This window comes from Solenopsis invicta, chromosome 9 (genome assembly GCF_016802725.1).
Source record: "Solenopsis invicta isolate M01_SB chromosome 9, UNIL_Sinv_3.0, whole genome shotgun sequence".
Taxonomy (NCBI): Eukaryota; Metazoa; Arthropoda; class Insecta; order Hymenoptera; family Formicidae; genus Solenopsis; species Solenopsis invicta.
Genome location: NC_052672.1, coordinates 4048404 through 4061176, shown reverse-complemented (window position 1 = coordinate 4061176; position 12773 = coordinate 4048404). Strand labels below are relative to the sequence as shown.

General features: G+C 35.0%; 1 long non-coding RNA gene and 1 other non-coding gene across 4 annotated transcripts; one reads left to right on the top strand and one right to left on the bottom strand.

The window, feature by feature from the left end:
- The first annotated feature begins 1135 nt into the window (after positions 1-1135).
- On the top strand, positions 1136-2481 carry LOC120358624. The gene is made up of 3 exons (XR_005575512.1): positions 1136-1440; positions 1795-1875; positions 2212-2481. It is a non-coding gene; the product is annotated as an uncharacterized LOC120358624 (long non-coding RNA).
- Positions 2423-11860, bottom strand: LOC105204293. 3 transcript variants are annotated; one of them, XR_005575514.1, is made up of 8 exons: positions 11623-11860; positions 11018-11183; positions 10843-10936; positions 10563-10753; positions 10243-10376; positions 10007-10163; positions 9420-9610; positions 2423-2815 (listed from the first exon to the last, which is right to left on the bottom strand). It is a non-coding gene; the product is annotated as an uncharacterized LOC105204293 (transcript). The 3 variants fall into 3 exon arrangements; XR_005575515.1 differs by having other exon boundaries at positions 10007-10151; positions 10563-10725; XR_005575513.1 differs by having other exon boundaries at positions 10007-10151; positions 11623-11858.
- Positions 11861-12773: the final 913 nt, after the last annotated feature.

Genomic DNA, 12773 nt, shown 5'->3' with positions numbered 1-12773 from the left:
AACAATGCAGAGACGATACGGTCAGTTTTCAGAGTCATATAAACGATTGTTTGTTTACGCAGTACATACATACTCTAAGCAGAGCAGAGGGTCATGAAACTTTTTCCCTAGAGCGGAAACGTGAAAAGTGAAAATCTTTACCATTGAAGTTAATGGAGAAATTTTTCACTTTTCACGTTTCCGCCTTAGGGAAAAAGTTTCATGATCGACCCCCTGGACCTCGTAAATAGCTGCGCAGATGGGATGCATCCCTGCATAAACGAACGATAAACTGCACTGTAGTCGCTTTCGCAGACGGAGTAAACGAACAACACCTGCGGCAGTGACTGCATAAACGAACGCACCCGTAGCTTGGGTTAGCTTGCTGGTAGTGGCGCTGCGAATCGCCTTCGCGTTGAGTCCCTAGAAGTACACCCAAGGACTTTGATTCTGTCCATGGGGAAATTTTCCAAACTGAGAAGTCACCACTTTCTACATACTCGCAGTTCATGGTTAATGAAACGACTAGAGCTTATTGGTCGTTACGTTAATCATGAACTGTAAGTATGTAGAAAAATAGCGACTTCTTAGTTTGGAAAATTTTCCCATGGACAGAATCAAAGTCGCTGGGTGTACAGAGTTTGGACATCTGCCCCTAAAATGTCGGTAATAGGCTTGTTTTCTATTCCTGCACTAGACTGCACTGGAACGTTACTTCTTGCTTTCGCTAACTTTGAAACATCTATCTATTTCATTTTAAGTGTACACTTATTTAGAGAGTTCAGGAACAGAAAACAAACGGAATGAATATGTCAGTGTATGTATACCCAAGGGGGTCGATTCTCTCCGTTCGTTTTCTGTTCCTGAACTCCCTGCATTAGTGTGCACTTAAAATGAAATAGATATATATTTGAAAGTTAGTGAAAGCAAGAAGGAACGTTCCAGTGCAGTCTAGTGTAGGAATAGAAAACAAGCCTTCTAATTCAAGTGAGATCACTCACTTTTCGCATTTTCATTTCACGTGAGTTTGCTCGCCTTATTCTGTAACGTCAAAGTGAAAATGCGAAATCACTATTATGCCGGTATGGGGGAAAACGTTTTGTCAGGAACTGTACCTGGGCACGTATTACGCATTTGTTCGGAATCAATTCCGATCGGAATTATTCCGTTTTCCCCTAAATTTCTATTGTGTTTTCTAGGGAAAACGGAATAATTCCGATCGGAATCGATTCCGAACAAATGCATAATACGTGCCCTGAACAGCATGGTGTCTTTATACCGATGTGTTGAATAGTAACGAGGCCGCGGTTTAAGATTTTGCGTTAATTAGTTTTAATTTTTATTTCGTTTAAAATGAATGTTACCGAAAAACAGAAGCAAATTTTGATAAATTTTATGCGGGCTCATCCGGACTTTGGCAGAGGCCGAGTGCGGTATAACCGCGAGAATAAACGAAAAATGGTAAGTAATTTTATAAAATTTTATTATAAAATAAAATGTAACTTTTAAATAGATAGCTCCCAATTTAAATGAAAATTTGCTTAAACATTTTATACTTTTCAACTTATTAAAAAAATATTACCCTCTGCTTCATCCAGAAGTACTACGTTCATTAACATTTTTCTATCTTATAATGATATAAAAAATGTAAAACTATAACGTAATATATTAATAAAGTAAAAATAGAAATATAGAAATTTATTGGTTAGATAACTTACCTATATAAAGGTTAATATTACAAACGCAAACTATTAGAAATAATATTAAGTTGTAAATAAAAGTTATAAATGAATATAATGTATACTTTTCTTATAGGATGAATTATGGGAGGAAGTCACGATCAATTTAAATTCTGCAGGATCCGGCCCTCAAAAATTACCAAAAGAGTGGGCAAAGGTAAATATATATTTGTTGCAATTTTGATTGATTCGTGTTAATAATAATTTACAGTATTTATTGTTATGTATATAATTATCTAGATCAATATCTAGATGAAAAAATAGCTTTATTTTATTTTTATCTAAATATCTTCATTATCTTTATTAGAATATATGAAATTTGTCCAGAAAGTATCTGACTTACTTTAATCTTTGTATCTGATTGGTGTGCCATTGTATGAAACGAATATTCTACAAAAACGACTCTTCTCTTCAGTTTATTTTATTCAACTTTTTGACATTCTATTATTCAAGAGAATTAATACTAATCATATTATTGAATTAATTTTTTCAGATATTGGTAACAAAAAATTGAAGAAAACAAACGTTAAACATTTATTTCATCAACACACTGTAGACTACAATGACATTCAGGAGAAAATATTGGAAATAAAAAAGGAAAAATTGGCTCTACAGAAAGAAGATTTAGAATTCAAAAAGAAGTCACATCAGGAATGTACTGAACTTATGATATCATTAATTGGTAAGATAGACGAACTAAAAAATATTGTTCAAACCATTGCTCCAATTTATTTAGAATAAAGTACACATGTTCTTGTTTAAACATTTTATGTAAACATTTTATATAAATAAAAATAAATTTTCTTACAGATATTGTTTCTTATATACAATTGAAATGTACCATTTTTAATATTGACAATTAATATTGAATTAAAGAGTAATTGATCACTCGATTAAGTAAAATACCATTGAATCACTCGATTAAGTAAAATACCACTGAATCACTCGATTTCGTGTTTGTTCTCCACGTTCTTCATCAATACTATCATATGCTATCGGTGGTGCAACGTCTAGTTCATCGCGATGTATTTCATCACAAGGAATTCCCCATCTGATTGCCATGTTATGCAGAACGCAACAAGCGTTGACAATTAGAGCTGTACGACAAAATATTTAACCAATACACATTATAACTAAATTATGTATAATACAATTAAAATCGAGAAAGGGCCCATAGCAAGATCTTAGTGCTAAAATAATATTTCTTGTGTGATTTTATGTACAATTTCAAATTCTTCTGAATTGTACGCCGTTACTTTCGATTTGAAACATATCTCTTAAATTGAATCAGGAAAATAATATTACAACTAAATTCATAATCAATTTAGTGTTACTGATGCTTACTTTAAGACATCCGTACCTGCAATTGACGCCCACACGGAATGCAGGGAAATCCAGGTTCAAACCTTGCTAAGATAATTCTTTTCGCAACAGGTTTTTCACTCTCTACGGGGTAGGGGAGGATCTTAAGGCTCCTGACTCCTCAGCAGAGAACTCCGCGTTGACGGTAGCGACATTTCGTCGCGGACAAAATTAGAACTAATACACATGAAACGTGACAGATTGACGATGAAATGTTATCGTGCATGTCATTTTGTTATTATGTGTTTCATTGTAAAAACATGTCTTGTCTCGTATTTACCAAATTCGTAAAAATGGACCGCGAGTAAAGTTTCTTTGAATTTTATACATAAAAGTACATTTTTCACTCCTTTTAATAGCTATCCGTGTGTTTTCCTGTCTGAATAGACGTCACTTTACGTGCTTTTTACGACTATTTACTGACTGCTAGGCGAAAAAAGGATAGTCGTGACCGATATTTAGAAGTGTTTTAAAGCCATCTGATTAGTCTGTTTTATCCAAATTGGCATTATTTAGAAATGGCACGTCGGACAAAATTATGTACCCATGTGTTTTCCTGTTTCAATTGCTTCACTTTACATGCTTTTTACAACTATTTACTGATTGTTAGGCGGAAAAAGGATAGTCGTGACCGATATTTAGAAGTGTTTTAAAGTCATCTGCTTAGTTTGTTTTATCCAAATTGGCTTTATTTACAAATGGCATGTCGGACAAAATTACGTGTCATTTCACGCAATTTCTCGCTTCTGACGTCACGACTTCAATACCCGCGGCGAGTACTCAGGAGCCTTAAAGATGTCAGTAAACATCAGTAACATTAAATTGATGATCAATTTAGTTCTATGATATCACTTTTCTGATTTAATTTAAGAGCTGTGTTTAAAACCGAAAGTTGCAGTTTAGAAGAATTAGAATTGTAAGTAAAATCACACAAAAATAATATTTCAGCACTATCGCAGGGTTTCCAATACAGTCGTTACAATGTTACGATATTGTGACGAACCAATCAAAGAAGAAAATACATAATTTTTTCTTCTTTGATTGATTCGTCGCAGTCGTAACATTGTAACGACTACATTGTAGACCCCCGCTAAAATTTAGCACTAAAATCTTATAACCGTCTACGGGTCTTTTTTGGTTTTAATTGTATTATATACGATTCGCGATCTTGACTTTAATTAATTTTGAATGAATGAAATTTATTTCACTTCAGCTACAGCCAGGAAGCGGGACTTGGTTTACATATAAAAACTTAAACCCACGCATACTTCCACTCTCTCACGCATACTCTCACCTAAAATTCTCCGCCTTTCCTCACAGCCCCCTGCCCCTATCTCTCTAACGGTTTCTACCTCCCCTCCGTTCTCCTTAACTAAACCTAACTCCTAATTACATTTTTACATTTTTTACATTTTTACATTGTGGCCCTTACGGTATTTACACATTCTACTCGAGTAGGAACATTTTTACACAAAATATACAAATATAAAACAAAAGCCTATAACTAATTACCTAGTACTTACTATATATATAACTAACTACCTATTTTCTGAAAGAAAAAATTCTTTCTTCTTACATTTACTTAAAAATATGCGCATACTGTACTAGACACTCTGGCCTACATCACCATCTTCGATTATCTTTTTATACTTCTCTTTTTCCCTCCAGAACTTAATTAGTATCTTCTCCTTCTTTTCGTCTAAATCTTCACTTTCCAGTGCGCTTATTGTATCTTTGACACTGTCTCCTATTCCTACAAACCAGTCCCTAGCTATCACACAATCACCAATAAAATGCTCCATATTATCTTTCCCTATCTTACAAAAAATGCATCCTCTTTTTTCCTCATCTAACCAGTATTTATTATCGTTCTCCATATTACCGCATCTTAACCTAGCTAGCGCTCTTATTCCTTCACTGTTCTTACCCCCACTTGTGATTCCCTGTTCTATATATTTTGGTGTCCTACCCTCTCCATTAAACTCCCTATATCTTTTATTATATCTAGCCTCCCTTATTTTGCTATCTTCTAACTGTTTTTGCACATCTCTTTCTTTTTCTCTGATTTCCTCTATTAAAAGCCTCTCTTCTCTTGGCATATTATCTATCGCATTTAACCCCCAACCATTCCTATTATAATACTTTTCTCTTTCCCTACCATATGTCCCAATCCATCCTTCTCTTCTTTTTTCTTCCCAACATAACCCATCTTTCATCTCCCATTTCCTTTATCTTTTCTTCATACTTTCTGGCTCTAATACCCCACTCTACCTTTAGTTTACTTATTCCTAATTCCTTTGTTAACAAGTATCTTGGTGTACAAAAATCCAGTTTAAATACCCATCTCATATAATCTAGCCAGATCTTTTCTAATTCTTTCCTTTCTTCCCATCCCCATAGTTCTACCCCATAAACCATAACGCTCTCTACTAAGTATTTAAATAATTTCCATCTTCTTACAAAATCATTCTTGCATATTCTTTCTCCCAGTCCCCAGACCAAGTTTGCTGCTATTCTACCTTTCCTTTTTAGTTCCTTTATGTGACTACCGTAATCTCCTCTTTTATTAAATGTGAATCCTAAGTATTTCAAATTTTGCACCTCTTCTATTTCTCTCCTACCCCATTTCCATTTCCTTTTCTTCTCCTTTCCCTCGCTATTAAATATCATAATTTTCGATTTTTCCTCATTTAACTCTAATTTTCTATCCTTTAAAAATCTCTTCAGAGTGTCCATCATATCTTTCAACGCCTCTTCATTTTTAGCTAATAAGACTATATCATCCGCATATGCTAACGACCATATCCTTTCTTTTCCTAACTTTACTCCCCCTATCCCCCTATTTTCTAAATACTTATCTAGTTCCGCCATATACATATTAAATAATATCGGACTCAAAACGCACCCCTGTCTTACTCCTTTCCTTGTCGTGATCTCCTCCGATAGCCCTTCCTTTGTTCTAATTACTGCCTTTGTTTCCTTATAAATTCCTTTTAATCTGTCAATTAGGTCTCCGTTGATCCTCCACTTCTCCATCAGGTTCCATAACTTTCCTCTATTAACACTGTCAAACGCTGCCCCTAGATCCACGAAAAAGGCGAAAACCTTCCTTGCTTTGCCATCCTTTTCTTTCTCCTTTTCTTTCTCTCTCTCTCTCTGTATAACATGGGTCAATATGAATATGTTATCCATTGTTCCCCTTCCTTTTCTGAAACCTGCTTGGCTCTCCGGTATTATACATTTCTGATCAAACTCCTTTTCTATTCTTTTCCTTAGAATTTCTGCATATACCTTATAAGCCGAGCATAACAAAGCTATTCCTCTATAGTTCTCTACCTTCTCCGTGTCTCCTTTCTTATGCAGCGTGACAATGACACTCATCTTCCAGTCCTCCGGTATTTCCTTCTTCTGCCAAATTTCCTTCAACAGATTTACCAATCTTTTCTTGACTTTAGAACCACCGAATTTCCAGGCTTCCATCGGTATTCTATCAATTCCTGCTGCTTTGCCTTTCTTCAGTCTCTTTATAGCCTCTATTATTTCCGCTTCACTCAGGTCGTCCATATCTCTTGTTACTTGATCCCCTGGTTGTCTTCTTTCTACACCTCTTCTATCTTCCTGCTCAGTCTCTGATTCTTCGTTCTCACCTCCTATCAGCTTGCTAAAATGGTTGGTCCACTCCACCTTACTGATCTCATTATCGACCCAGTTTCCTTTACCTCTTTTCCTGTTTATTACTTTCCATACTTGTGCCTCGCTCTTTAGATCACTCAACTCCTCCTCTTCCTTCTCTTTCCATAGTCTCTTCCTTTCTTCTAAATGTTCCCTGAATTTTCTTCTCTCTTCTATGTATCTTTCTCTGATTAGTTTTCCTTTCCTCCAATTATCATAAACTCTGTGGACCAACCTTTTTCTTCTTGTGCAACTCCTGTTCCACCATTCTTTGAAGCCTAGTTTCTTTCTCGCTCCTCCTTTTGTTTTTACTTTTACCATTGACTTAAGTACTAATTCCTTTAAGACCTTCCATTTTTCCTCTATAGATTCCTCTATTATTACCTCCTCTTCCTCCTCTTTTTCCTCCGTCCTTTCTTTATATTCCACTATATCCTCTTCTCTCCATCTATATATTTCTCCTTCCTTTTCTTTCTTCATATCCTTCTTTTTCTTTCTTCCTATATTGTTCTTCATTTCCAAGACCAGGGGCATGTGATCTGAGTCCGGTCGGCCTACGATCACGAGATCGTTTACAATATCTCTACAGTTTTCATTTACTACTACATAGTCTATAACTGAGCTTCCCCTTTCCCCTACGTATGTGTATTCTCCTAATTTATCTCCCTTTGTTGTCCCATTCATGATATTTCCTCCAATTTCACCTACTAAGTCTAAGAAATCTCTCCCCCTGTTGTTTACTACTTTATCTTTACTCCTACGTGTCACCCCCCATCCTTCTTCATCATTTCCTCCTTCTTCACCTATTCTAGCGTTAAAATCTCCTCCTATTATTATATACTCTTCCTTATTTTCCTCTGTTATACTTTCAATTTTATTTCTCAAATCCAACCAATTCCTAGTTGCATATATTCCCATTATTATAAATTTTAATTTATCATCACTATTTTTAACCTTTGTAACTATCAATCCCTCCATCTCTTCACTATTTATCTTTAACTGTTCCTCACCCCAATCTTTACTTACCCCAATAATAAAGCCACCCCTTGCCCTACCTTTTTTCTTTTCCCTGATCGCGAAACTGCATCCCCACCTGTGAGTCCCTGGTAATTTCTTTCTAATTTTTTCCCAACCTTTCTCTTCTACCCATGTCTCTATTAAACATATATAGTCTATCCTCCCTATAAATTTCCAAAATTCCTCATCTTGTCTCCATATTCCTGCTATATTCCAAAATACCATTCTCCTTTTCCCCTCTCCCCCCTCACCTGCTACTTCCTCCTCAACTTCCTGGCTTAATTGAAATCCTGACTTTTATCCCTCTCCCTATCCCTTCTCTTCTCCCTATTTTCCTCATTCATTCCCCCCTTATCTCCCTCTTTCCTCGTATTTTCCTCTATTTCTTCCCAGCTTTTCCAACTATCCCCTATTTTTACTCTTCCTGTTCCTATTTTTATTTCAAATCCCTTCTCTCTTTGTTCTCTACACCATTTATGAATCTTTTCTTGCACCTTCCTCTCCTCCCATGTTAAATCGTTTTCTATGAATATTTTCCCACCCTTTAACTTGCTTTTTTTAATCATAATTTCCTTCTTTTTCTCTTCTCCATCTATTTTAGCAATTACTACTGATCCACTTAACCTACACATTACCACTTTACAATTGACATCTAATTTCTTTCCTATAAAATTCTCGGTCCATGCTTTCTTATCTTCGGCTTTTCCAAATTCCTCTATTCCTTCCCCTAATCCCCTAATGACTATGTTATTGCTTCTCTCCTCTCTTTCTCTACCAGACATCCATCTCTTTAACTTATTCACCTCTCTGTCACTAAAACCCTCGCTTCCACATGATCTGATACTCCTAACGCTACTCCCGAAGCTTCTAACTGATGCTCTACTCCCTCCCCCACTATCACTATCTTCCTTATTGTACATCTCAACGTCTCCTGCATTTCTAACCTCCTCTTTCCATTTTTCCATACTTTCTACGCTCTTCGCTACCTGATCCAGTTTGTCGTCCCTTTTTTCCTCTCTGCTCCTTACTAATTTTACTTCCGTCTTTAGATCTGCTATCATCTGCTTTAGTTCTTTTACCTCATTTTGCCAATACTTCTTTAACTTCTCTATTTCTTTTTGCCATGCAACCTTACTCACATTTTCCGTCTCCTCTAACCTAAAAGATACTCTCTTACCGTTGGATTTATCCTCTGTCACTAACTTTCTTTGCCTAAGATCTCTGCTTCCTTCCTTACCGACATCTCCCGCCTTACTCGCCATTCTGTCCTAACCTTACTTTTAGCCTGCTTCCTATCCACTCTGTTTTCTACCAATTTCTTGCCTCCCCAAATCTCCCTTCAATCGCCCTAGCTTCTCTCCCTCCCCTTTCCCTCCCTCACCTCTTTCCCGCCTCTCCGCTAACTTAATTAACTCACACGCTGTGCACTCTCGGCCACACACTCCTTACACACATCCGATCGCATGCGCGCCACCTAACCAAGTCCCACTTTAATTAATTTTAATAAAATTATAAAATAGCTACTTTAAATCTACATTAAGAATAATGTAAAGCAAAATAAAGTTAACCATCAAGAAAAATAATAAAAGAAATTTTAAATAATAAAAGAATTTACAAAATAATAAAAGAAATGAGTAAAATTATATGTACCAGCGAATTGTGGACGATAATGTAAAGCTCGTTCTTTCCGTAAGCAACGCCAGCGACCTTTTAAAATGCCGAAACATCAACAGCCACACGAGTCTGACAATGATGATCTGTGTACCTTGCACCTGGAGTTCCTTCTTCTTGATTTAATTTTGGTGTCAGCAAAAAAGGTAAAAGTGGGTATGCAGAATCACCTAAAACGTATAAATGTTTTTAACCAACGCTGACATCTTTTTTGTTAGATCGATGCAGATTTAAAATTAAGAAAGAATACAATCAAGAATATAAAAAAACACAAAATATCATTAAGTGGTTCTCTTCATGCAATTATCAATGCTCTGAATTGTGGACAATTGAACTTGTTTTCCAGTAACAGCTGACAAAATTGAAGAAATCAAACAATAGTAATAATTTATTAATTGTATGATATATGGACTTAATGTTAACCTAATTAGATATAGACTGTATGCTATAGACTGTGCTCAAATTATTATTTGTTAAAGAAAATTATAAATACTACAATATTAAAGTTTAGTAGAACATGAATACAATTGCTTCTATGTATCGATATTATTGGACAATATAATTACCTAGAAGCCAGCTATCAATTTCACCTTCTCTGTGTCTCCGTTCTAAATGAGCAAATATTCTCGATGATCGTAACACTCGAGCATCATGTGTTCGGCCACCATGAGCACTATTTACCGCGAGAATTTCGCAGTTGGAACCACAAATCTGAAATTACATCTATTAGTTAGAAATTTATTATTATTGCATTTGTACTATTTTCTATACAAATTACATGATTACATGTTTATATACTTACAACCAACACATTTAGTGAATGATAACTTTCTGTTTAGAAATAAATATTCCCTCTCAGCTTCGGGTGGAACAATGGCAACATGTGTACCATCTATTGCTCCAATAACGCCTGGAAAACCACCATTTATGAAAAATCTAAAAGAAAAAGATTTAATTTATTTTATCATTGTAATAATCTTTCTCCTTAAAAAAGCAATTAAAACTTTTATTTAATGTTATATAAAATTTATAGCTTATCATACATGTCTGTATCATGAATTAATTAGGTTAGTCTTGATTCCACACATATAATACATATATAATAGAATTAATAATTATTACCCTTGTTTGATTTCTTGAATTCTGCCAGCAGTTACTGGGAAACGAATCCAATTGTTCATTGCACAATTCAGAGCGTTAACAGTGCCATGAAGAGAACGACTTAAAGATGTTTGTGACATGCACGTCAAAAATTCTTGCCCAACTCTTCGTTGATATGACCCTGCTGCGAAGAAATTTAATGATGCCAGTATCTAAATAAAATAACACATTAAATTAAAATAGAGAAATCATTAAGAATTTAATGACACTAAATAAATTTCAAATTTAAAGTATAGTGTACCTGTAATTCATGAGATATTGCAGTTCTTCGTGATATCTGACGCATGAATGGCACCAATTCTCGAATTAGCATTCGAGTCGTATCCTTTGTCAGTCTAAAATTTATAAAAAGCATATATAATCATGCTGTAATATGAATCTTTGCCATTACTAAGGACTTTAAATACAAAATTTACCTGTACAACTTGCGAAATTCATTATCCGAAATAGAAAATGGGTCCGATACATCTCGAAGTATTCTTCACGTAATCCTCATTACTTGATTATGAGGCTCAAAAGCCTCATCCTCTTCATCAAGTAATAAGATTGCAGCCATGTAGATCCATTTCTATCAGCTTTTTCCTGGTAGAAAAAAATTTACATAATTCTATACAAAATTAAGAAATGCTACAAAAATCTACATGAAAATGCTAGAATTGAAACCTGTTCTAAACTTTTGTAAATTTTTGTATTTTTGTAGTACAATTTCTACAAATTTTTCAGTGAAATTACATCAAACTACAAATTATAACATTCTACACATTATTTCTAAATACCTTTGACGAAAAGAATATCTATGAATAAATTCAAAATTCTACTAAAAATAGAAATTTATAGAAATTATTACTTTTTTTATAGAAATGTATATTTTCTTGTAAAAATATTTTTTTTTCGCAAAAACATTTTTTCTTAATAATAAAATTTAATTACTAAAATTAATAAATGGTCCAATACTAGGATTTTCGATAGAATTTTATATAATTTTTGTAGAATTTTATATAATTTGTTTGTCAAGATTTACCTTCGGACTTTCAAAAATTTGTGCAAAACAGTAGTTAACCTAAAATTCTTAACTATCCCACACTAAAACGCGTCACCGGCGTCGCAGAGATGATTTCTCTTGCTCTATTTCTCAGTCTTTCTCTCTCGGATTTCACCATTCGACAAGAAATTTCTTGCCGAACGAATTCCCGTGAGATGGCTCACATTTTCACCATGATGAAAGTTACGGAATCACGCGGACTGTTCACTTTTCACATTTTCACTAGATTTTAGATAGAGAATCGACCCCAAGGACTTTGATTCTGTCCATGGGGAAATTTTCCAAAATGAGAAGTCACCACTTTCTACATTCTTGCAGTTCATGATTAATGAAACGACTAGAGCTTATTGGTCGTTACGTTAATCATGAACTGTAAGTATGTAGAAAGATAGCGACTTTTCAGTTTAGAAAATTTCTCCATGGACAGAATCAAAGTCCTTAGGTGTACATACACCCAAGGACTTTGATTCTGTCCATGGGGAAATTTTCCAAACTAAGAAGTCGCTATTTTTCTACATACTTACAGTTCATGATTAACGTAACGACCAATAAACTCTAGTTGTTTCATTAATCATAAACTGCGAGTATATAAAAAGTGGTGACTTCTCAATTTGAAAAATTTCCCCATGGACAGAATCAAAGTCCTTGAGTGTACAGTCGTGTTCATTATAGTTGTGACACTTTTTCTTTGATGGTTTTTGGAATGTAGCCTTGCTCATCGAGCGGCGAACGTAATTGGCTGGATCCACAAGTAAGAACCAATCATGTCCTCAGCTCTCGTTATAGTTGCGCGTTCAGAAATGCATCTAAGAAAAAGTGTCGCAACTATAATGAACACGACTGTACAGTCGCTTTCATTAAGGTGCCTACTGATGGACGCGGCAAATGCCGCGCGCGGCAACGCGGCAGTTCAGAAAGAACTAGATTCTAGGGGCTTCTGAACCACTGCGATGCCGCAAGTGAAGTTGGATTAATCCAACTTCACTCGCGGCATCGCAAAAGTGATTACTAGAGCGAAATTTGAAAGATTATAACGATGGCCGAAATGGAGATTCCAAAGGTTAGTAGATGTTTATATTTGTATTCTATATTTGTGTGTAATATGGAGTTTTATACAAAAATGTTAAGAT